At 45.0% G+C, this 17,371-nt stretch overlaps 1 protein-coding gene across 5 annotated transcripts in view; it reads right to left on the reverse strand.

Annotated features, from left to right (window-relative positions):
• The window catches only part of TMEM40 (transmembrane protein 40), a 65,955-nt gene that overhangs the window by 36,564 nt on the left and 12,020 nt on the right, over positions 1 to 17,371 (reverse strand). The window contains exon 1 of one of the 5 annotated variants that reach the window (XM_043588165.1): positions 1,109 to 1,300. The exons of 3 other annotated variants lie outside the window; for them this stretch is intronic. The gene's annotated coding sequence lies outside the window, so the exon portion shown is untranslated. Of the gene's footprint in view, positions 1 to 1,108; positions 1,301 to 17,371 lie in introns of those variants that run through there. One more of the 5 variants, XM_043588164.1, reaches the window with a different exon arrangement.

Here is a 17,371-nt window from a genome sequence, read left to right on the forward strand (position 1 = left end):
GGCCTCTGGCAGCACCATGCCCAGTATATCCCTGGTGTGGAGCCAGTGCGTGAGACAGATCTCTCTGAAACGGTAGCCTGGAGAGGATTTCAAAGCACAGGTACCCTAGCATTTTAGAGGGCTACACTAGCCGAGTTCTAGGAGTTTCAGAGACAGGGGGAGGGGGTGGGGGGAGGTCCCATTATGTATAGATCTCCACGGTTTGGACCCCAAACAAAACACACCACACACTTCCCTTACACGCACTCCTGACTCAACTTTTCTGGCAATTTCTAAACAAAGCAGTATAAAATAATAAGCACATGACTGTCATCTTTCTAGTAGCCCTTAAAAAGAAAATGGATTGGGCCTCCAGCCGGAAGGCTGCCACTGAGGAGGGGCTTGGGATGCTCCCAGCAGAGGGGGCTCCAGACACTGGAGGGGCAAGTGGGGGGAGGCGAGACTGGGGTGGGTGGGGCTCCCTCCAGGCCAAGCCACCTGGGTGAGCCTCTCTGAAGGGAGCAGGCCTCCCCTCCCCCAAGGCCTGGCTCTGCCTGTTCAGCATTTTCTCCCCAAAGGTGCCTTTGAGCCCAAGGCAGAGGACTGGCCTCCTCACCCTCTCCAGTCTACCGGGCCTGGCCAGAGGACCCAGGGTGCCTCCGAAGGAAATGTCTAGAGAGCAGCTGCCTTCACCTGCTGGCAAAGCACAGAGACCGGGATGCTTTGGGGGGAAACATCTTTGTTCTCCCAAGGGTTTGGTTCCACAAGGGCAGAGTGGGCGAAGCCTTTAGAGATCTAGTCTGGACGTTCGTTTCACAAATGGGGTAATTGAGGCTCAAAGGCACCAAGGGGTTTTTGAAGGTCCTGCAGCAAGTGAGCAACAGAATCAGGAGTCAGTCACCTGCTACGGGCTGGCTGAAGCCTCAAAACAACCCAGGGAGGTGAATATTTGTCATCCTCCCCCGATACCTCCAGAGATGGAGATGGAGGCACTCACCCAGCCAGGAAGGCATGGAGCTGGGGTTCAAGTCCAGGCCCACCTAGGAACCACAGCAGGTCAGCTGGTGGAAGAGGCTGTTCTCAAAACTAACCCTTCACCCTGCCCCTCACCCAGCACATGTCCCATTACCTGTGGTCGGGAGGCCTGTGTTGGCTGCAAGGAGAGCAGTGTGTGGACTGTGCCGATGCCAGGCTGGGCAGGGGAAGAGGGAGGCAGGAGAGGCCAGGCCACACCCCAGTGACAGGGAGGGGGCGGGGCATGAGTTGCCCTGGGCCCCACTCACTCACCAGGGTGGCATTCCTTCCTGCTGGTGCTATCAGGGGGCCCAGGCCTTCCTGTTTGACTTGAGTCTTGCTCATGACACCCCAGGCACAGCAGTTGGAGCAGCTAAACCCCCAAACCCACCCCCTGGGCATGGCCATGACTGCTGACTCAGGAGGCGGTGATGTAGGGGGTAGTTGCACTGCCCTTGGCTGGGCCAAGCTCTGGGCAGGAAGGAGGTGGGGTGTGTCCCAGATCCCACCTCCACCTCAAGGGTGAGACTGACTCAGGATGCAGCCATGTGGGCCAACCCGATGCTTTCCCAAGGGGTGAGATTGGGCAGGCAGCAGGACAGGAGGCCCGGGGTTCAGAGGACTGGGGGTCTCCTGTGAATGGAACTGGCAGTGCCCTCTCCTGGTGAGGAAACTGGTCCAAGGCTAGAATACCCACTGCTGTGTGCAGACTGGACAACACAGTTCCCACGGGGGTGAGGGGTGGGGCCTGACCTCCTACACTGAGGCCAAGAATAACCCCAGCTCAGCCTGCCTCTGCTTCTTACTCACTTATTGAACACTTTGGAAACAGGATAGTAAACAAGTCCTACACTGCCCAGGGGAGCACCCAGGCCAGATAGAGACAGGCCATGACAGGCCCCATGAGGGCACAGCCCAGGGAGCTGTGGGTTCCCAGGAGGGCTTCCTGGAAGAGGAGTCATTTCAATGCTAAGCTCAGGCCAAAATCTCAGAGTCATCCTTGACTCTTTGCTCTCTCATACTCTGTCTGACATATCTGGAAAACCCTGTTGGCCCCACCTTCAACATATCCCAAATCCAGCCTCCTCTCTCTACCTCCATGGCAGCCACCCTGGTCCAGCCAACATGATCCCTAGTCTCTTTGCTCCTGCCTTTAGCCCAGTGGCTGTCCTAATTGTGACAACCAGAGGGATCCAGTTAAAAACCAAGTCAGCTCATGTCCCTCCTCAGCTAAACACCCTCCCAGGACCCCCACCTCATTCAGGATGAAACTCAAATTCTTGGGGCACTTGGGTGACTCAGTCAGTTAAGTGCCCGACTCTTGATCTAGGCTCAGGTCATGATCTCACTGTTTGTGGGATTGAGCCCTGTGTTGGACTGTGTGCTGATAGGGCAGAGTCGGCTTGGGATTCTCTCTTTCCCATTCTCTCTGCCCCTCCCCCACTCTATCGCATTCTCTTGCTCTCTCAAAATAAACAAATAAACTTAAAAAACAAAAAACAACTCAAGTACTTACACAGCCCTCCACCATCTGGGACCCACCTCTTGCTCTCTCTGACTTTAATTTCAATGACCTCTCTCACTCTGCCCAGCTACACTAAACTGTGCCCCAAATGCTCCAGTTAGGTTCCACCCTCAGGGCCTTTGCACTGGCTGTTCTCTCTTCCTCAAATGCTTTTTCCTAGCTCCTTCTCAAATGTCACCTTCTCCAAGAGGTCTTCCCTGACTACCTTGTACAAAGTGTGACTGCCACCACCACCTTTCCCGGTCATCCTGCTTTATTGTTCACCATGTGACATACTGTATGTTTTTTATTATGCATATTTCCTCATTATATATTGTTTGCTCCAGGACCTAGAACAGCGTCTGACACATAGTAGGTGCTCAATAAATTTTGTTGAATGATTGTGTGACCTGAAAGGGAAGCCCAAGAAGCATTGTAAGGGTATTCCAGGCAGAGGGAACCATGTGTGCAAAGGCTTAGAGGTAAGAGGCATTGCTTGTGTTGAGGATCTGTGAATCATTCAGTATAGTAGGAGAGTAGGGGATGCTGGGGGTGGGAGAAGGGAAAGTGAGAGGCAGGGACTTGGAAGCCAGACCAAGGAGGCTAGATATTATCCTGAGAGCAACGGGGAGTCACATAAGAGGGACATGATCAAATCTATATTTTAGACAACAATTTGGCTCTCGTGTTATGGATTGGTGAGGCTGTGAGGGGCAGGCATCCAGGAGAGCATGAGCCATGGCAGGAGAGATAAGGACTAGGGACAGTGGTCATTGCACTGTCCCAAACAGTAGTCACCAGCCATGTGTGGCTATGGAGCCCTTGAAATGTAGCTGGTTGGAATTGAGATGTGCTGTAAGTGTAAAATACACACCGGATTTCCAAGACTTGCTATGAAACACAAGAATATATAAGAGTTCACTAATAATTTTTGTATTGGTTACTTGTTAAAAAGATATTATTTTGGATACCCTGGGTGAAATAAAATATGGGAAAATTAGTTCTACCTGCTTCTTTTTGCTATTTTTAATGTAGTTATTGGAAAATTTAAAAATTTTTGTGGGTACATAGATCTCACAATCTATTCCTGCTGGACAGCCCTGATTTAGAAGGTAGAACAGACAGGGATTGGTTGGTGGACTGTGGGGATGAGGGAGACCCTCAGTTAAATTACAGGTCTCTCCCTTCCAGCTGCTCCTTTCTGATGAGACCGTGGTCTAGAGGCAGAAAGAACGGGCTACAGAGGAGAGCAGTTAGAGCAAGTTCTCATCTCGACATAAGCACACACACAAAATTCCTGTCTTTACAGTAAGAACTATCCAGAAATGAGACAGGTCAGCAGAACAGGCAATGAGTCCTCTGTCCCTGGAGGTAGATAAGAAGAAAACTGAAAACCACCATTACACAGAGGAAAGGAAGTTGAGCTGATTAGTTATTTTCAAAACATGGTCCCTGGACCAGCAGATTCAGCATCATCTGAAAACCTTTTAGTAATGCAAATACTCGGGTCCCATCTTAGTCCTACTGAATGAGCAACTCTGGAGGTGGGACCCACAATTTGTATTTAACAAGCCCTCAAGGTGCTTCTGATACCTGTTCAAGTTTAAGAATCACTGGACTACAGGAGCTCCTGGGTGGCTCAGTCAGTTGAGCATCCTACTTTGGCTCAGGTCATGATCTCAAAGTTCCCGGGTTCAAGCCCCGTGTCAGGCTGTGTGCTGACAGCTCAGAGCCTGGAGCCTGCTTTGGATTCTGTCCACCCCTCTCTCTGCCCCTCCCCTACTTGTCCTCTGTCTCTCGAAAATGAATAAATGTTAAAAACAAATTTTTTTTTTAAAAAGAATTACTGGGAAAAAAAAAAGAATTACTGGGCTATAGAATACTTCCTGTCATTTAAAGGTTTCAATGAGTGGCACATAGTAGGTGCTCAAAAAAAAAATCTTCACCTTCTGTTTGTTTCCTAATCCCAGGTGAAGGTACTTCCCCTCTAGGGGCAAATGAAGACTTTACTTCCTGCAGCACCTGGTTGTTTGTGAACTTGACACAGGATAGAGGCACAGCCTCAGGGCATTTCCTATCTCTTGGACATGGGCAGATTGCCAGGACTGCGACAGAGCTACCAGAGGTTTAAGGGAGGCTCCAGCTCAGCTCCCTCCTTAGGTGACCTCACTATCCTGTGGAGGGGGGGGGGGTGTGTGGAGAGGGGTCGTGATTCATGAGAGAACCTCCCACTGTCCTGTGGGCACAGCTGATGGCCCCAGGGAAGCCAGGTCAGCAGATGAGCGTGGCATCCGGCTTCCCTGCATTCCAGAACTGCCAGCTGGGGGCCCGCCTGATTCAGCAAGCACGTGCACTCTGGAGGCAACAGACAGTGTGTGGCTATGGTCTCCACATCCAGATAAATGGGGAGATGGCAGTCCCTATCCACCGTGACACTATTTGTATACAATGCTTGGAGCAGTGTCTGCATACAGTCAGCCCTCAATACCTCTTGGCATTCTTGTGATGAGGCCACCGGGATCTCTCAGGCAGGTGGAAACTACCCAGGGACTTCTTGGGTTTGAGAATTATGCTCTGCAGGCGTAGGGGGGAAAGAATGTGTACCTACTATGAACACCCAGGAGTCTGGTTCTCTATGTGAATTTTTGCTTAATCACCAAATGGACGTATGTGAGGACAGGGCTTGTCTTTTTTTTTTTTTTTTTTTAATGTTTATTTACTTATTTATCAATGTCTTTATTTTTAATGTTTTTCATTTTTGAGAGACAGAGTGCGAACAGGGGTGGGGCAGAGAGAAAGGGAGACACAGAATCTGAAGCAGGTTCCAGGCTCTGAGCTGTCAGCACAGAGCCCGAGGTGGGGCCCAAACCTAGGAACCGCGAGATCAAGACCTGAGCCAAAGTCAGACGCTTAACCGACTGAGCCACCCATGAGCCCCAAATATTTATTTATTTATTTTGAGAGAGAGAGAGAGAGAGAAAGAGAGAGCACAAGCAGGGGACAGGCAGAGAGAGAAGGAAATAGAGAACCACAAGCAGGCTCCACACTCAGCGAGAAGCCCTACGTGGCACTTGATCCCACGTCTGCGAGATCACAACTTCGGCCAAAACCAAGAGTCAAACACTTAACCAACTGAACTACCCAGGCGTCCCGAGGGCAGAGCCTGTCTTAATCACCTTGAGACATTTGTTAAATGGACCCTCTAAATCAGGAGGCGTTGTCCCCATTTCATGGACGAGAACATTGAGGGTCAGAGGGCTGAAATGATTTCCAAATCACATAACTAACTGGGAAGCGGCTGGGTCAGGATTCGAAGCCAGGTTACCCTGAACTCAAAGCTGGGATTTTTCTACTCCTCCATGCAGAACCCCCGACCTAAGTTCCTGGTTGAGAAGTCCCTGAGCATGTCATTGAAATCCATCTTTGAGGAGTTAGCCTCTGGCCTAGACTAGAATCTTTGCAACTCCATACTCTCTCTTTCTGAGGACTCTTAAAGCTTTGAGTCAGCAGTGCAGGGTAAAGATCCAGGAGTGTCTTTGATATGAAACAGATCTGTTATTTACTAACTCTGTGACTTTGGGGGAGGGCAACCTCAGTTTCCCCATTTGTAGAATGGGGATGATAATATATTTTTCTAAGAAACCAATTGCAAATAGACATTTTGACACAATCTGGGAAGTGTGAATGTGGATTCAATATTAGATTATTTAAGGTCTACTGTTATTGTTTGTTAGGTTGATGATAGCACATCAGTTATGTAAAAACAACGTGATCTGTTGGTGATGCACAGTGAAGTGATTACTAGTGCTACGACACTGTGTCTTAAAGGTGTGCTTTAAAGCAGTTCAGCAAGGGGGACAATGTGAGAGCAGGAGACAGGAATCACAATTGGCTAAAGTCGATAAGAGCAGAAGCTGGGTGATTTGTAGGTGGGAGTTCATCATACAATCATTTCTACTTCTGTGCATGTTTGAAGTTTCCATAACAAAAGCTCTTAAGAATGCAGCGTGTCACTGGACCCACATTCCCCAGCATCTGAGAGGTGGTCCTGTTCTTCAGTAGCATCTGGACTGTGGCTTCCATGTCTTTGTTGAAAGCCGGTATGGAAGCATTTAGCAATGGGACACCAGGAGACTCCTAGCGGGAAACACTAGCCACGAACTGTGAACTGTCCTGGTGTTGTCTGACCTGCAAGTCCAGTCGTGTTCTGTAGAAGGGGCTCGACAATCTCTGTAAATAGGGAAGTGTGAGTTGTTAACTTTCATGACAAATAGAGTGGAAAGAAGAGATGGGGGAAGGGAGAAAGGAAGGGAGGAAAGGAGAGAAGGAAGGAAAAAAAGAAAGAATAAATGGAGGGAGGGAAGAAGGGAGGAAGGAAGGAAGCTTTGGAGAGCATCTTGAGATCTAAGACCAAGTGTTTGGAAATAGCTCATCTCTGCTGGAGCAGACAGGGCCTTCAGCCAGGGAATTCTCCTAAGAACTCTGGGAAGTGACTCTCCTTCAAGTGCTGTCTGGACTGAGCTGAAGCCCAGATGTCACAGGACACATCTGTCCATGGGCATGAAGGGCAGGCCCAGGACACCCACTGATGAAGCCTGCGGATGTTCAGATGCAAGCCTGTGTGTCTGGAATGGCACCCAGTTGTCTGCCTGGAGGATGCACCCGCTCCTCAAGGCCTGACTCACGCATCCCACCTCTCTCCCCTGTATTCCCATAGTCCTTCCCTCAGCCATCACACATCAGCGTATGTCTCCCCAATAGGTGTGATGATAATAAAACAGCAACGACTAACAGCTACCATTCACTGCAGACTTGCCGTGTGCTGGGTATTCTGCCAAAAGCTTTACCTCCTGAGGTAGGTGCCATTATTTCCATTTTACAGATGTTGAACTGAGACTCAGAGAGATTGAGTCACTTGCCCAAGCTCACACAGCTAGAGGGTACCCAGACTTAGCTCTATTTTCCCACAAAGTAGTTGTTCTAAGCTGCAGCTCTATTCAGCTTGCCTCTATATCCTCCTGTGCCTTGCAAATGGCCTGGCTCATTGGTAAAGGCTTGAAGGGACACTCACTTAAATCCTTGGCTTCCCCCCAAGGCTGGGGGTATGCCACCCTTTCCCAGCACCCTGCCTGCCTCATTCACTCCTCAAATTTGTGATAGAACAAGAGTTCAACTGTGTTTGCTTCAAGCCACAAACATCTTTCTCCATCTCAGAAAAAAAGTGTAGTCTTATAAATAGCCCAAAGCTGAGAGCTGGGAGGTCTCCAGTTATGGAGTTCTGGCTCCAGCTGTGTGACTTTAGCCAAATTGCTTAATTTCTCTGGGCCTCATCTTCTTCATAGGTCAAATGGAGAAATCACCTACCACAGGAAAAAGTGTCTGAGAGTGCTCAATGAGTGTTTCTTTTTAGTTCTGAGGTAGAAAGTGAAAGAATTTATCCAGGCACCTCTGAGGTGGTCTGGGATCTCACAACATGGAGTACCAGGAGATGGGCAGACAGCCCTGCTGAGATCCAGGCAGAAGCGGGACCTAGGGGGAGGAGCCTGTCCTCCCTGGGACCAAGTGAAATAACCCCTGGGCCAGAGGGGTGTGTCTGGGGAAGAGAAATTGGTTCCGCTGCCTGGGCCTTCTCCTCGGGCAACACCCTAAGCCCTGACCACGGACCAGTATGAGTGAGGAGGAAGATTTGTTGACAAAACCCATCTTCAGACATCTATTGGGCACCTACTGGTGGAAAGTTCAAGAATGAACCAGTTCTGACTCCCATTCTAGATTAATAGCTGGGCACATGATTACCAGAATAAAGATTACATTTTCCGAGTGCTCTAATACCTATGTGTGGCCAGCCAATAGATTGTAAGAGAAAGTTCTATTCCAACTGGAATGTGGAGGTGATGGCAAGAGTCAGAATAGCAGTATTTGACCATGAGGCAATACTGGAAAGGTTAGCTATAATGAGAGCAGACATGTAAATAACAACAATATAAACCAGAAAACAAAGAACCATGTCTTCAAAGTGTGGAAAGAAAGTAACTATCAACTTCATATTCTAAATCCACCTAAATATTTAAGAGCAAAGGCTTAATAAAGACATTGGCAGACAAAGAGTGAGTACATTTACCATTCCCAGATTTTTGCTGGAAAAAAAAAGAACTTTCATGATTTCCTAGATCAAGAAAAAAGAAATAGGGTCTCAGTTGGTTAAGTGTACGACTTCAGCTCAGGTCATGATCTCACAGCTCATGAGTTCGAGCCCCACCTCAGGCTTTGTGCTGAGAGCTAGAGCCTGGAGCCTGTTTCAGATTCTGTGTCTCCCTCTCTCTCTGCCCCTCTCCCTCTCCCTCTCCCACTCATGCTCTGTCTCTTCCTCTCCTTCAAAAATAAACAAACATTAAAAAAAATTTTTTTAATAGAAAAAAGAAATTGAACACAAAAGGAAGAAAAGAATTGAAGGAATTATTAGTAAAGAGAATTGGTAAACATGGATAAATCTAAGTGCTCTCTGAAATAATACATAACTTGAGATGTATAAATACAAGGTAGAATTCAAATTTATGATGAACAATAATACACAGCAGCCTGGATATATTGGAGTTAAGGTATTGTAAGATACTTGTATTATCCAGGAGGTGAGTAGAGGTATTAACTTATAAATTAAATTTGGATTTTGGTAAATCAAGTTTGTCTGTTAAAATGTTAAAGATAATCCCTAATTATCTTGATATCATTAATTTGCCTTTAGATGTTAAAGATAATCCCTAAACTAATAAACTAGAGGGGCGCCTTGGTGACTCAGTCACCTGGGTTGCAATGACCATGCAGAGCCTGGTTGGTATTCTCCCTTTCTCTTTGCCCCTCCCCACTCACACTCTCTGTCTCTCTCAAAATAAAAATAAATAAACTTAAAAAAATAAACTAATAAAATAGAATGTACAACTTCCATCAAAGGGAAAAGAAGGGAGGGATAAAGAAAATTCAACCTATCCAATAACAAGCAGGAAATAGCAAAGAAAAGGCAGGGTAAATTGCACAAAATATAAGTGAGAATAAAAGTAAGCCAACCATGTCAGTAATCATAATGAATATAAATGGACCAGTTTTGCCACCTGACCAAATTGGACTTTAAGAAATTCAATGTAGGTGGGGCGCCTGGGTGGCTCAGTCGGTTAGGCAGCTGACTTCGGCTCAGGTCATGATTTCACAGTCTGTGAGTTCGAGCCCTGCGTCGGGCTCTGTGCTGACAGCTCAGAGCCTGGAGCCTGTTTCAGATTCTGTGTCTTCCTCTCTCTGACCCTTCCCTGTTGGTGCTCTGTCTCTTTTTGTCTCAAAAATAAATAAACGTTAAAAAAAAAAAATTCAATGTAGGCATCTCAAAGTACTATAGGAGAGGTGGATTTTTAAAAACTTTATTTTGATACAAATTATAGACTCATAGGAAGCAGGAAAAATAATACAGAGTCCCACATACCCTTCACCCAGGCTTTCCCAATGGTGACACCTTATATAAATATAATACAAGAGCAAATCCAGGAAACTAACATTGGTACAACACCATTAACTAGCCTACACACCTTATTCTGTTTTCGTAATTTTTTACATGTGTGCAGTTGTGTGCATGGTTTCTATGCATTTTAGTCCATGTATACAATCATGTAACTACCACCAAATCAATATACAGAGCTTTATACCACCACAAATAAACTACCTTGTACTACTCCTTTTATTTGTAAACTTGTTACTAAATGATGCTCAGGCACTTGGGTCACCATTTGGAAAAATATAAAATTAGATCCATATCTCCCACCATATAGAATACCAAAAGTCAGAGCTGAGATCTGCTTACCTCGAACAAAAGCCACTAGAATCATAAACTGATAGCAATCCTGAGATGGTAATTTTTAAAAGTTTCCAGAGGCTGAGTATGCATTAGCATGAGAGTGAAAAACTCCTGGGGGTCACAGTCTTAAGGAGAGCCCCATACTTTCATGAGTTTTACCTCCAGGAACTTCACCAAATTCCCAGAATGAAGGGCCAAGAGACATCTCCTCCCAGTTCTGACAGGGGAGGCAAAGAGTAACCGTAGTGAAATACACCCAGAGTATTCTCCCAAACAAAGCCCTGCTCTAGAGGGAAAAAGGCTTTTACCAATCCTTATCCCATCTGGGGGAAGGACACTGCTCTCACTGCAGCTCCCACTAGCCTTTCTGCATCAACTTAAGTGGAGGAATTAAGCTAAGAAACATGCACAAGAGTCACAGACCAGGGACACAGATGCATGGAAATACTGACATTTAATCATAAGATTATAAACTGCTTCTCCTCTTCCACCCCTTCCCACACCACAACAGGGCTCTAGAATAATAATAGATTAAGGTGGAAAGAGCTGCAAGATGCGGATTCTCTCTGAGTAGGAGAATCCAGGGAAGCCCAAAGTCAACAGGGAAGATGAAAACAAAGATGCTAGAAGAATGCGAACCCTCTAGCAGCTATATGTACAGGAAACAGTAGGCACAGCCCAGCTCCTAGCCAGATTACCATAAATAGTCACACTAGAGGGTTATTTACCCCAGTTCCTATTTACTAAAACAGCATGCCTGACTTCCCACAAAAAAAAAAATAAATAAATAAAATAAATCACAAGGCATGCTCACAAGGATGAGAAAAAAAGTTTGAAGAGACAAAACAAGCATCAGGACCAGATGCAGATATGACACAGATATTGGAAATGTCAGACAGAGTATTATAATAACTGTGATTGGGGTGCCTGGGTGGCTCAGTCGGTTTAGCATCTGACTTTGGCTCAGGTCATGATCTCATGGTTCGTGGGTTCCAGCCCCGCCTCAGGCTTGGCTGACAGCTCGGAGCCTGGAGCCTGCTTCAGATTCTGTGTCTCCCTCTCTCTCTGCCCCTTCCCCACTCACTTCTCTCTCTTTCTCTCAAAAATAAATAAACATTAAAAATATAAAATAAAATAACTGTGATTAATATGTTAAGGGCTCTAATGGAAAATGCAGACGACATGTAAGAGCAGGTGGGCAATGTAAGCAGAGAGATGGAAACTTCAAGAATGAATCAAAAGGAGGGGCGCCTGGGTGGCTCAGTCAGTTAAGCAGCCGACTTCGGCTCAGGTCATGATCTCGTGGTCCATGAGTTCGAGCCCCGCGTCGGGCTCTGTGCGACAGCTCAGAGCCTGGAGCCTGTTTCAGATTCTGTGTCTCCCTCTCTCTGACCCTCCCCTGTTCATGCTCTGTCTCTCCCTGTCTCAAAAATAAATAAAAAAACGTTAAAAAAATTAAAAAAAAAGAATGAATCAAAAGGAAATGCTAAAAATAAAAAACACTATGATAGAAATGAAGAATGGCTTTGATGGGCTCATTAGTAGACTGGATGAAGTAGACATGAAGATGTCAGTTCTCCCCAGTTTGATCTATTGGTTCAACATAATCCTAATAAAAATCCTGGCAAGCTATATTATAGACATCAACAAACTTGATTCTGGGGCTCAGATCAACAAACTGATTCTGATCCTGGTTAAGCATCCAAATCCTTGATTTTAGCCCAGAGCATGATCTCAGGGTTCATGACATCAAGCCCCGCATCAGAATCTGTGCTGACAGCATGGAGCCTGCTTGCGATTCTCTCTCTCCCTCTCTCTCTGCCCCTCCCCTGCTCCCTCACCCGTGCACATGCACACACATGTGTGTTCTCTCTCTCTCTCTCTCTCTCTCAAAATAAATAAACATTAAAACAAACAAACTGATTCTAACTTTTATACGGAAAGGCAAAAGACCTCAAATAGTCAGCGCAATACTGAAGAACAACAAAGTCGGAGGACTGATACTATACAACCTCGACACTTGCTATAAGGCTACAGTAGTCAAGAGAGTATGGTATTGGTGAAAGTACACACAGGTAGAACAATGGAACAGAATAGAGAGCCTAGAAATAGACCCACATACGTATAGTCAACTGTTCTTTGACAAAGGAGCAAAGGCAATTCCGTGGAGGAAGGATAGTTTTTTCAACAAATGGCATTGGAACAATAGTATGCCCACATGCGAAAAACAAACCTAGGTAGAGACCTTGTACCTTTCACAACAATTAACCCCAAATTAGTCAGAGACTTACATACAAAACATGAAAGTATAAAACATCTAAAAGAAAATATTGGGGGAAATCAATATGAGTGTGAGTTTGGTAAAGAGTTATTAGATATGATACCAAAAGAATAATCTATGAAAGTGGGACTTATTACTTTACTAAAAGTAAAACTCTCTGCAACAGACACTGTTAAGAGAATGACAATATAAGCCACACACTGGGAGTAAATAATTGCAAATTACTTTTCTGGTAAAGGACTTGTATCCAAAAATAGACACATTTAAGACTCCTAAAACTCAGCAATAAGAACACACCTCACTGAAGAAGATACAGAGATAGCAAATAAGCATATAAAAAATGCTCACCATTATTGCCATAAGGAAATTGCAAATTGGAACAACAATGAGATACTACAAGGCACCTATCAAAATGGCCAAAAACACCAAAAACCAAAAACCAAAAAACCCAAAACTGAACCACCAAACACTAGCGAGACTGTGGAGCAACAGAAATTCTCATTTATTTTTGGTGGGAATGGAAAGTGGTTCAGGCACTTTGGAAGACAGTTTGGCAATCTCCTATAAAGATATAGATAGCTTATAGCACATGATCCAGCAATCCCACTCCTAGCTATCTATGCAGCTGACCTGAAAACTCATGTCCACCCAAAAACCTGCATGTGAATGTTTATAGCAACTTTATTGATCACTAAAAACTGGAGGCAACCAAGATGTCCTTTGACAGGTGGATGGACAAAAAAAACTACAGTACATCCGTGCAATGGGATATTATTCAGCATTAAAAAGAACTGAGCTATCAAGCCACAAAAGACATGAAGGAATCTTAAATGCATGTTGTTAAGTAAAAAAAAAGCCAATCTGAAGAGGCTACATGCTGTATACTTCCAACTATATAACACTCTGGAAAAGGCCAGACTATAAATACCATAAAAACGATCAGTGGTTGCCAGGGGAACCAGGAGAAGGAAGAGGAGTAATTAAATTAAGCACAGAGGATTTTTTTTAGGATGGTGAAGCTATTCTATATGAGAATGAGTACTTGATACTATTTCTTAAAACTCAGAACTTTTATAGCGCAAAGAGTGAATCTTAGTATATTCAAATTTTATAAAACCATTCAGGAGTTGTCAGGGGATTCCAGGATGGAACACAGAATGTGACAAAGCAATTGAACTGTATTACAAATGTATGCAACCACTTCACTGAATAGAGTGGGGGAGAAGAGTGTTGATATAAATCCTTCAGAAATGAATGGAAGGTGCAAAACCAAAGGCAAAAGAAGATATACATAGTAGTATGCTATACTTGATCAAATTGTTTCCCATGGGGATACAGGTTAACGAATCTGCTATTGCTATACATATACACTGGAACTGAACAACTAGGTAATGAGTGGCTGATGGTGAAAGCCAGGTTTCTTATTGTTGGAGTAGGATGTTACAATTAATTAAAGGAAGGAGGCTAGGGGCACCTGGGTGGCTCAGTTGGTTAAGTGTCCAACTCTTGGTTTCAGCTCAAGTCATGATTTCATGGTTGTGAGTTCGAGCCCTGCATTGGGCTCTGCGCTGATAGCATGGAGCCTGCTTGGGATTCTCTCTCCCTCTCTCTTTCTCTGCCTCTCCCCTGCTCGCTCTCTCTCTCTCTCTCAAAAACAAACATTTTTAAAAAATAAAAGGAGGCTAGAACAATCCATGAGGTAATGGATAAGAATTGGAAATAATGGGGTACCTGGGTGGCACAGATGGTTAAGCACCTGACTCTTAATTTTGGCTCAGGTTATGATCTCATGGTTCATGAGATTGAGCCCTGCATTGGGCTCTGTGCTGACGATGTGGAGCCTGCTTGGGATTCTCTCTCCCTCTCTCTCCCCCCCCTCCCTCACTCTCTCTCTGTTTCTCTCTCAAATCAATAAACAAACATTAAAAAAAGAGTTGAAAAAAAACAGTTGGACATTAGCACAAACTCATGTTTAGCTTAACAGAGATAGAAATGGTTACATAAATAAATTTTATAGGTATTTCGATGAGTAGGTCCTTGCTGCTCCTTGCTTTGTCAGCTGAGAGGGCCTACAACCAATGACACCCCAGTAGAAAAAAGTACATCCAGCACCCGAATCTTCATTTCTAATACCATTCTCCAATAAAAGAAATCAGGACTCTTTAGAGAAATGGCTGACATTGGACTGGGTCAGGAAATAAACAGGATGAGTCTGAAGCACCTTGTAGTACCAGAAAATAAGCAAGTGCTCAAACACGCACGCATGCGCGCGCACACACACACACACACACACACACACACACACACTGATCAAGGTATGTCAAAAGGATACAAGAACCAACTGAAACTGCTCCCAATGGTCAAAGCTGAAATAATTTGAGCAAAAAAATTAAAGTAGTACCACATTATAACCCAAAGTATAAAATAAATATCCATGGGTCCACACTGATATAAATCAAATGATTGAGTACATACTTAAAATGGGAGAGAACAAACAAATATCTAGCACAAAAGAATTTAAAGTAGTATATGCAGATATTCTGCCCTCAAGAAGCATAACACCCCCTCGCCCCTAAAATGTAGGTTGTGCTTAGTGACTTTCTTCCAAAGAGCACAGATGGAAAGTGGAAAGGGAGGGGAAAAAAGAGTCACTTTACAGTTGAGAAGCTTGTGAAACACTATCTCAAGATAGGTGATCAAGGTCACCATTAATGGAGATAATTCACATTGATAGTATGGAGTATTGATAGTTGATGTGATGTGATGAGAATGGCGCTTTACCTCTGTGCTCTTCCTCCCAAAAACACATTACCCCAATCTAACCACCAAAAACATCAGACACATCTCAGTTGAAGGTCATTCTACAATATACCCAAATAGTACTCCTTAAAACTGTCAAGGTCATCCAAAATAAGGAAAATCTGAGAAACTGTCATAACCAAGAGAAGCCTAAGGAACCATGCATATGGTATCCTAGAGCAGAAAAAAAAAGACATCAGGTTAAAAACTAAGAAGATCTGAGTACAGTATGATGTTTAATTAATAATTTATTGGTAGGGGAGGAGCCAAGATGGCAGAACAGCATGGAAGTTTTTTTTTTTGCATCTTGCATCCATGAAATATAGCCAAATCAACACTAAACCATCCTGCACACCTAGAAAACTGATTTGAGGATTAACACAACAACCTGTACAACCTGAACCACAGAACTCAGCAGGTTGGTGGCGCAAAAAGGTGAACTGGGGGAGAGAGAAGCCACAGAGGGCAGGGAGCTGTTTTTGCTTGTGGAGAGTCGATGGATATGGGGCGGGGGGAAGTACAGGAAAAGCATCCCCCTAAAAGCAGCTGGAGAGAAAGTGGAAAAGTAGAAACAGCTGCAGGGACTGAACTAAAAGTGGAGAAATGAGAAAGGAGAGGGTTTAAATTCCATTAAGACTCTATAAACAGAGGGAGCGCAGAGTCTGAAACTCCGCAGCTTTATACCTGGTGGTGCTCTGGTGGGAAAGGCAAATCCTCAGGAGCAGAGTGAAGTCTGGGGGGCCACACGGCAGAGGCAGTTTCCCTGCTGGAAGGACATTAGGTAGAGGCAGTGCGCCCCCAACAGGCAAAGATGCCAGGAGACCCCGGAGTACAACCACATTCTTCGGTGCTGGAACAAGGTCGTCAAGGCTGATGCCTGGCGCCAGATGTGTGTTGTGATTTTCCATAATCCCTGAAACGTTGCTGCTACCCGATCATGTGAACTTTTTCTGGGGCAGGCTGGCACCCAGCTGCAGTCTCTGGGAATCGGTAGCAGCACGGTCCCACGAACATTCCTGGGTGCAACTGGCACCTGGCCATTGCTTGGTGAGACCCTTCTGCAGAGGGTCTCAGCAGGTCAAAGCTGCAGTCCCTCTGAAGTGAGGGGTTGGGAAACACAACCGTATCTGAGATAAAACTCAGGAGGGAGGTGCCGCCTGGCAACCTGACAGCTTGGTCAAGGACAGTGTAAAAGCGGGGAGTGGGGCGCCTGGGTGGCGCAGTCGGTTAAGCGTCCGACTTCAGCCAGGTCACGATCTCGCGGTCCGTGAGTTCGAGCCCTGCGTGGGGCTCTGGGCTGATGGCTCAGAGCCTGGAGCCTGTTTCTGATTCTGTGTCTCCCTCTCTCTCTGCCCCTCCCCCGTTCATGCTCTGTCTCTCTCTGTCCCAAAAATAAATAAACGTTGAAAAAAAAATTAAAAAAAAAAAAAAGCGGGGAGTGAACAGAAGCCAGAGATGAAGGATGGGTGCACAATTGCTAATCAGGGAGAGCAGAGTTCCGATGCTAGAGACTGAATAGCCAGGGATGCCATTTTCACCCCTTCCGCACATCCACAAACACACCTACAAACACCACAACAATCCACCCCAGTAAGCTAAGCAGCGCCATCTAGTGGAGAGAGGAGCTGTTACACTAAGTCCTGCAGAACTGGGCCAACCTCACTCTTCACAAATACCACAAGTCTCTCCACCTGCTTAGTTTCTGGACTATAAAGTGCTTCATAGCTTGACTTCTAGGGGAAAACAATGTAATTTCAATCATATTTCAGTCTGTTCGCTGGTCTGTCTATTCAATTTTCTTTTGTTTTCTTTTTGTTTCTTCTCTTTTTCTTGAATACAGAAAGAGAAAAAATTTATTTTTATTTTCAATTTTTATTAAAAATATTTTCTTTAAATTTTTCTACTACATTTTTTATTTTTTTGTAAATTTTTCAAATTCTATTTTCAAATTATTTTC

This window comes from Prionailurus bengalensis, chromosome A2 (assembly GCF_016509475.1).
Source record: "Prionailurus bengalensis isolate Pbe53 chromosome A2, Fcat_Pben_1.1_paternal_pri, whole genome shotgun sequence".
NCBI lineage: Eukaryota > Metazoa > Chordata > Mammalia > Carnivora > Felidae > Prionailurus > Prionailurus bengalensis.